The sequence below is a fragment of the Cygnus olor genome, chromosome 2 (genome assembly GCF_009769625.2).
Source record: "Cygnus olor isolate bCygOlo1 chromosome 2, bCygOlo1.pri.v2, whole genome shotgun sequence".
Lineage (NCBI taxonomy): Eukaryota > Metazoa > Chordata > Aves > Anseriformes > Anatidae > Cygnus > Cygnus olor.
Window position 1 is genome coordinate 120,556,935 of NC_049170.1, and position 9,291 is coordinate 120,566,225.

Sequence of the window (9,291 nt, forward strand, 5' to 3'; positions counted from 1 at the left end):
CAGTTAAACAATAGCTTGGCATTATCCATAGGGAATCTGGAGAGATGTAATCCAGTTAGAGACACCACTCACCTGAGCAGTATCCTAAGATCGTGCTCCTTTCAGTTTCTTTTGTTGCATCCTTTTCAATATCTTTCTTAATGTCCTGCACACTAAGATAATAATGGCTTGCGGAAGGTGTCTGATTCTACTTGCCTTTTTGTGCTGAATGAGTAGTGTCCTTAGGATGGGTACTGGTCTCTGAAAGTATTCACTTGAATTTAGAGAGAAATGGAGCAACAAGTCTGGTGGTAGACTGAGAGCAATGTGCTTCCTGGAACTATAAATTCTTTGATCAATATTGGTTTCAGCTTGGGAGAAGCGAAAGAAAATAAAAATGAAAAAAAAGGTATAAAGGAATCATGCTCTTGAATTTTACCCTGTATCAAAGCAAATCCACACCAAATGACAGACGGCATAGATGATAAGGATTAATGAAGGTTGCCTCTTTCCAGACACATGGTCTCAGATGCTTGCAGGGTAGAGTAGCTCTTCATATGCTTATGCCTTCACACACTGGGGCGTGACCATGGATGCACTTGAGTAGGGCAATGCTAATTTTCCCTGGAGATATTGTCTGTGGGAGGTGAATGAGGACAAGAAGCAGCCATGAGGATGGGTATGCAGAAATTTCTGCAGCAGAGAAGTGAGCTCTCAGAGGTGTTATCACACTGAGCTCTACATCATGCCTACAGTCTGCCCTGCTACACCTTTTCCAGAACATCGTGCCCCTGAATTCTCCATCTCACTTGCCTTAACACCATCCTTTGTTCCTTACCCAACTTATTACCTGCCCTTCAGAATATCTTCTGCTTTTCTTCAGTCTTTTCATTCAACTCATGTTTTTCTCAGAAAATTCTCTTTCCTCATCAAATGATTTTCATCTGTAAACCATATACAGTGAGCCACATACAGCGTAATTTATATGACCATTGTCTTTTATAAAACACTGTCTTTTCCTGTTTGCTTCTATGGCCATCTCTCCAAGACAAGGACTGTCCTTATTCAGTGTTTGTACAGTGTCTTACATAACACACTTCCACCGGCCTTTATAAACCCTGCTGCTGCCCTTATGGAGCAAGCACAGAACTAGAGATCTCCTAATTGATTTAGAGTATGTGTGGTCTCTCTGCCACCATGCAGTAATTTTTTTGTCAGTCAGGGCTGATTTCTTCCTTCCACTTTACTGACTTCTTCCTGCAGTCCTGTCCTCTGTAACAGAGGAAAGATGTAGACCTATAATTTGAAATGGAACATTTTACTGCCCATTGTAAGATCATGGCGCAGCCTTCTGAGCAGAGCATTAGAGTGAGCATGAGAGCTCATGAAGCCCCATTCAAGCATAGCCTTTCTAATTCATTTAGCATGAAGTAAGAATCAGATTCAGGGAATAAGCAGGTAAACATTTAGAAAACAAAAACAAATCTACCTCTGTTATTGAAGCCTAGTTTTTATTTTTTTCCCCAGTTTATTTCCTTGAATTGTTTGTCTTCCAGAACTGTACTCTTGTTGCTACATTTAGGATATATTTAATTAAATTCTAATTATCTGTGAACATTTGTCTCCTACTTTTAATATGCAGTGTACGGGGCAGGCTGTTTGAAAAGTGACTACAGAAAGCAGGTTCTGAAGCCTGTGGAAAGGGTCATCTGTGAAAGGTGAAGAAGCAGATTGCAAATAAGATTAAAGTGGCACAGTCTTGATGACTATAGACTTGCAAACTGGTTGCTTTGCAATAGGAACATAACTTCAGAGTTTCATTCCAGTTGTAAAAACTTTATAATGCCTTTCACTTTTACTATAGAATTATTTTTGACTTCTATAATTCAACCATTTTGGTAAACCACATGAATTTCAAAGATTTCAGCCAAAATTCTCTGACTTAGTGTATCTAAGTTCTCCCAAAATACTCAGTAAGTGCAGTACAAGGAGCCATGCAGACCTATTTACCAAAAAGAAATCAATAAAACTTGATGGCTGCCTTAACTTTAGATTCAACTGTCCCACCTGAATTACATTAAACCAGTGCCTGAGAACCAGAGCCTGTTGGGAGACAGAGAAGCAGACACTTCACTGAAGAGCAAAGTGTTCTCTTTTCGTGTATTGTTGTTTCAAATCCAAAACAGATTTCACTCTTTTTTTTTTCTTTTTTTTTTTTCTTTCTTTGTTTTCTTATTGATTTGGTCAGTGCTGTTGAGTGAAAAACCTTACTGTTTTGCTTCACTGAGCACTGGAAAGCCCACAGCATAGGTAACTGGATTGCTGTTCTTGAGAAAGTTCCTTAGGAAAACCTCTTCTCACAGGCAAGGAAAATATTTAATTTAAATGATAGATTTTAGTTCCTTTTGTAACAGCTCAGTGATACATCAGGCAAAATTTTATCAGCACATCCAGTGAACTCACAATACTGGCTGCCTGTTTTCATTACAACACAGGCAAATTGCCTGGTCTATTTACTTGCTGTATTTATGGTAATCGGCACATCTTAAAAGCAGCTCTACAGATTCCATAATGAAATACTTTTCCTCTGGGTCTTTGAGGTCTTTTTTGTGTCTTCAAAGTTTCAGTAAAAATAATGGACCGGCTAGTTGCTTTGCTGTTATGTGCTCCAACTAAATGTGCCAGGATTTGAATCGTTTTGAATACTTAAATCTCACATTTCTGCAAATGCCCTTTACAAAATTCAGCATTTGGAGACTTGTTGTTGTTGTTACAATACTCTAGGGACACTTACTTAGAACAAAACACCCCGGAGAGAAAAAATGTGCTTGTATCTAGTCTGGAGCAATGAAGAGGATTGTACTTTGGATGCTCTCTATTCAGGGGAGATGTGTGTAGACACCATGATGGCACTGGGGGGCACAGCCCCACCTAAAGCAGGACAGAGCCTCTTGCAGAGTGCTGTCATGCTCGCTTCCAGGGTAAACGTGTGTAAGATATTTTGCAAGGCAGGAAAAGGAATGAGTTTTCTGCTCACTTATACTGACTACGTGGCATGTTGTGTTGATTTTGGTGAAATACGTGGAGCCCAATATCAAAGTGTTAATGAGGTCCTACCAATGTGCAATCATCAGTTCATTTTAGTAATAAGACTTCAGATTGCTCTGGTCTGCTGCCATAGTCACCGCTGAGCATATTTTATGTTCCACTTTTTAATCAAATAGACAGAAAAACAAGGGGAAAAGTTAGTGCTGAAAATGAAATGCTTTAATAATATTGCATTCTCATGTTAGCTGTAAAGTGTCATTCCAAAGAAAATTCCAAGTCTGGTAATCCTTTGTGTGAGACAGAAGCACTTTGGGTGTGGGGGAGAAGAGATTTGTTTTCTGAATTGAACTGCTGTTGTTGCTGCAGCTCTGGGTAAGATCCAGTCCCACTGCTTGTTCTGGAAGCTAATTCTATGGAAGGGTCAGAAAAGGATGTCAAAGATTGAAATGCATCCTTTGCTTTTGCTGCCAATTTTTATTTGTGTTCTTTTTGCCCAGCACAGGGTCACAAAATTTTAAATCCCGGCCAGTGCATACCAGCACAGGTAAATAACTAAACTTCAAGCAGCTGTAGGGGATGGTGCAGTCTCTTCTCTGTGCACAGTCCTGGTGTGGAAAGATCAGGACAAGTGGTGGCCACAAATATGTTTCAAGCAAATTTTGCACAGTTACAGTAGACTTTTATTAAATATATATATATATATATCCCCATTACTCTATTTTTTAATTGCCTGCATCTCCCTCCCTTGGTTTGAACATATGTCTGAAACAGATTTGGCCCACAATTTTAAGTTTGTTCTAACGTTTGTCATTTCATTATAATATTATATTTCATTGCTTTTTTTCCTCCATATTTATTTTACCTTGCTGCTTCTTTTATTTTTTAACTCTAGTTTGCCTATTTCTATTCTTGCATCTGTTCTTCCCCTTGCTCTCCTTTCACTGCTCATTTTCAATTTTCAACAAGAAAGGACTGACATGAGGGGGAAAATGTTTACTTTCTCAAGGATCCTTTTCTTTTAGCAGCATTTACAGAATAACGGCTTGTCCATCACAGGGAGAAGAAGAGCTAAAGGTGACCATCCTTTCCACTGACAAAGTAGTCCATGGACAGTGCTACCAGAGGAAGACTGGATTTTTCCTTTCCCTATTCCCCTTGTGGCTCTGTTTATGCAAGTTCTTTTATTTAGGGAATCAGAGAAGCTCTCACCTATGTCACTGTTGAAGCAGCAGCTCTGGGGAGCTGTAACATTTGTTTTTTATCACAGCATGGGAACCCTTTACCGATTTCAGCTGACTGAAAGTCAGGTCGCTGTTGGGGAAGGGACTAATGTTGAACAATGCACTGGCACAGTTTCTCTTGCTCAAACCTTCCCTGGTCACTCAACACTTGAGTGACAACCTATGACCCTCCATTCCTCAAACTAAGACAGCTCCAGGCAGCTTTATAAACATGTTCAGAGCTCAGTCACTGCACAAAACTTACTAATTCTCAATTATTACTTTTTGTCAAATCTTCCTTTGCTGAATGAATAGTCCCTGTGTTACATAAATCAGAAGGAATAGACTGCCCCCAGATTTGGCTCCATTTCTTATTGGAAGTCAATAGCAAACTAATAAAAAGCAGACAACCAGGAAATCTGTTGCTTAAAGCCTCTGCTAAATGCTTGCTAACTCTTGTGAATGTCTGGGCCTCTGTCTTCATACGGATGTCATCATTCCCACCTCTGCAATAAGTCATTCGAAATAATGTCAGGTGTAATCTACTTTGGAGTTCAAAAAACAAAACAAAACAAAACAAAAACACACACACACACACAAAACACACCAAAAACACCACAGAAAATCAGATAAATCACCTTCAATATATAAACGTATTTTTATTCCTATACCAACACTGATATACAGTTTGCATCAAGGCAGTTTGTTACAGCAGTTGAAAGGTGAGCTAAAAACTTAAAAAAAAAAAAAAAAAAAAGACACCATCTGGAAGGTTTCATCAGCTTGTTCCCAAGGATGATACAAATGGTATGTGCTCCACCATAGCGTGCCAAACTTCCATGCTGCAGTGGTGATAAGGGATGTCATACCATTAGCCATAGATTCGTGCAGGACCTTTAGGTAATAGAGATGACCATGAGATAGCACAGTTCTACATGCTGCATTATGAAGTCGTTAGTTACAGGTTTTCCTATACAGTTTGCTTCAAAACATTATAGGCTGATACAAAATTTAGGAGAAATATGTTTTTAATGTAGAAGTTACCTTAGAGATACTGGAGATGATACTGCTTAGGGGCTTTACTGAGGATGGTATTATTAGCCATAGCTGGGCTGCTTCTACAGCTGTATGGCACAGAAGACTGTCTTGACTGAGTGGAGATTTAATGGGAACACAAACGCATCACACAGCAAGGTGTTAGAGCTGTTTCAGACAGACGAAATGGCCCGACTACATTTTTGAAGGCTGAGGCACTGTTCTCAAAAGCAAAAATGTTTCAGAAGAGAAAAAACAACTGTGAAGTGGTTTGCTTGCAACAATATATTTATTTATTTGTTTGTTTGTTTATCCTTAAAAAGTGTCCTATGGGAAGTTTGCAAGAGTGGGTGGTTTGAAAAATAGATAAAAAATTAATGTTTGATAAGAGCGAGGTATTTAATCAATGTGGAAAGATCACACATGACTCCCAGGCTGTGTTCTTTAGAAAAACACTGCTTCTTGGATATCAAGGGAGCAATGGGCAGGAGAAAGGAGTATTTGGAAGACATTTTGTTAAAAAAGTGGAAGTAAACAAACTTTTAGGTCTATTGTTTAAAGCTTTTCACATTTGCATTCACTTCAGACCTTTCAAAATTTTCAGGGCATTCAACAGAGCATCTGTAATGCCATCAGTTGTGTAGACTGCGTCCCTTAGGTATTCACAAACCTTCTGAAGTTAACATTCATCTTCAGATCTCCTCTCCTTGGTACTGTAGCCAAATAAAAGCATTGCAGATATCATGCTGTTGCCAGATAAAGGCATTGCAACTGTTTAAGTGTTAAGATTTGTCCCTCGGTAACAAGGCCACATAAAATGAAATATGAAAGGAATAGGAAGGGGTTCTAAGAGGAGATCTATGTCTCTTTGATGGCTTGGAGCAGGAAAAAACAGTAGAAAGTAATGCATATATTTATTAGTGGATTGTCTTTCATTTCTGGTCATCCTGTAGACAAGAAAACAATCACTCAGTCTTACAGACACTGATATTTGGATCTGTATTTTCTCCCCTCATTTACAAACCCTCCTCAAGGCACTGCTCTGAAGCAGATGAAACGCCTTGGACAAGAGTTTCAGAAACAACTTTCTATTATCCTTGCTTGATGCACCTTTTCAGAGACAACCATTTGCACGACACTTTCTACAATTATTGTTCATTTATACATCTGAGTTTGGGAACCCTATCTTAATAAACCTTGAATTACTAGTCCATTCTGAAAAACACTGTAAAGGCAGTGACAGATGCCACAAAGAATGAAAGAAAAAAAGGAAAAAAAAAGAAAAAAAAGCTTCCTCAGAGATAAAGGCATCAGCTGGGCTGAAATTTCAAAATTATATTTACATGGAGTGATCTGATGATGCACAAACTCTGTGTATACATGTTAGAAAACCCTTTAGAAAGCTTTTGAATTAGTTTATTTTATGGTGTTTTCTGATTTTTACAGATTAGCACTTTCTCAACATGCATGCTAAATTGGGTGGTATTTATTAAACCATTCAACTAATATGTGGTATTTTCTTTGAAAGATCATTATTTAATACACATTTATACTATTTTATATAGAACATGTCTTGGTTCATTAATATTATACATTTACATCTCATAGTTTTGGAGCAACTTGTTACAAACCTCAGGTTGTTGCTCTTGACCATTTTTTTCCTCTCAGTGTGCCCCCAGTCTTCTAAGGACTTCTACTCATGTATGCTCTTTTACTAGCTGTCTACACACTCCATGTGTCTGGCCTCTTGTATTGGGTTTACGTGGCAAGGTTTTGGTAGTGGGGAGAGCTGCAGGGGTGGCCTCTGTGAGAAAAGTTCAGCAGCTGCCTCATGTTAGATAAGGGCCAGGTTCAGCTGGCTCCAAAGGGACTCGCAGCTGCCCAGAGCCAAGCCAATAAGCAAGGTTGTTTGCGCCTCTGTGAGAGGAGAGTTAAGGAAGGGAAAAAATAGTCTGCTGCGCAACAGCAGCTGGGAGAGAGGGATGAGAACCAGCCCTGCAGCCCCCAAGGTCAGTGCAGCAGCAGTTCCCCTGCGGCCTGTGGAGAGGCCCCTGGTGGAGCAGGCTGTCCCCCTGCAGTCCATGGGTCCCACATGGAGCAGATCTCCACGCTGCAGCCCATGGAGGAGCCCGTGGTGGAAGTGGAAGAGCGTGGACGGGCAAGAAGGTGGTTTTGGTTTGTTTTCTTTGTTTCTCACTTCTCTAGCTTGTTTGTAGCTGGTAGTAAATTCTTCTCATCTCCCTACGCTGAGCCTGTTTTGCCCATCACGATAATTGTTGAGCGATCTCCCTGTCCTTATCTCAACCCTTGAGCCCTTTCCATTATATTTTCTTCCCCTTGCCCTTTGAGGAGCAGGAGTGAGAGTGGTTGTGGTGGAGCTTGGCTGCCCAGCTGGAGGAAACTACCACGCCTCTTCCTTTCACTTCATCCCTCCCTTTCCCCACTTGCATGCTCAATCCATTGGTGTTAAAGATCCCAACTTAATATTATAAAATGGAAGCAATTCCAAATCCCATAAAGAACTGACAGTCCAGGTAACATGCCTGTTGGACCTTATCAGCAAAGCTCAAGAGCTTAATGCCATTTGCTTGTGCCCTCTCCCCACTGTGATATTTTTTCCTTCGTTTGGAGCAATTGGCGTATCTCTTACGTCTCCACCCCTGCACCTGCCCTCAAATATTACCTCCTGTTTCATCGCTGAGCTGTTATGTTTAGTCTTGTGCCAATCTTTGAGAAGGCACCAAAGTATACTGCCAAACACAGTATGTTTCCAGCTTTCTGCAGTGCACTAGGTACCCTCTAGGAAAACCCTTTGCTTGCTTCACATACAGATGACTTTTTGTTTCTGGCTTCCTGGAACAATTTCTCCATGTGCAAGATGAAAGTTCATTTTACTCCTTTATATTCTACTTCTATATTGATTTGTGTGTGTGTGTGTGTCGTCAGCCAACTGTACTGCAAATGTTCTTGCAACTTCATATATTTAAAAGGCAGCCAAATGAGAAGAGAGGCATATATAACAGTGAATTCAGGATAGGCATGTATGCTGATAAGACTAATTCCTTGTCATCCCTTTAATGTTAAATCTAATTTGAGTTGCAGCCCTTGGGACCTGCAATTTCATTTGTCCATCTGTCAATAAACTGCCATTTGGAGTTTTTCTGTAGTTAATTGTTGTTAACATACTAAGCTTTTCCTTTTCTTCCGTTCCTTCACATCACATCTCCTTTCATTTTTGAGGTATATTTAGAACCCACTGACAAAGAGCAACGCTAGCTTAGCAAGAAAGAGCCAAAGGGTAAAAGATAGATACTATATCCTCAGGTCTAAGGAAGAGAATAACTGATCTATAGAAATACAAAGGGGTTGGTATCAATGAAAACTAAGTACAGGATAATAATATAATAATTAAGATAGTATAACAAAATATAATTAATATAGTATAATAAAGTAGAATGTATGGGACAATGGTTACCTAACACATACTTTTAGTTTCTAACATTTCCTTCTCACCCATCAAAATATTCACTCTAAGCATTCAGGTTTGAATCCCTTGTTCTTTGTTAGCAGCTAGGATCATCTTTGTCTCACACAGTGAGTTACAGGTAATCCCAGTGCCCATTTCAATTTTACCCACAAGGATGGTGTGAGCCTCACTTAGGTCTTTTTTTCTTGGCTTAGTCATACTTGTACTTGTCTTATGTACTCTAAAAAGTCCTGTGAAAATTCTTAATTCTCTATTGAGTTTGGAGAGAGACTTGAGCTTTTATTTTCGAGTACACTTGCTGCCTTCAAATCTTCTAAGCTTTTCTAGAAAATATCTGGTAAATGTTAACACATTGAAACAAGCTGGATACTGAGATTTCTTGCTGCAACGCATGAGCATACATTGAGGATTAAAAATAAAATGCAAAAAATATTTCAATTCTTATAAAAATAGCTTTTTTTTTTTTTTTTTTTTCCCTTGGGTTTCTGTTAGGGGGGGATCTAATTTTACACCAGAATTCCA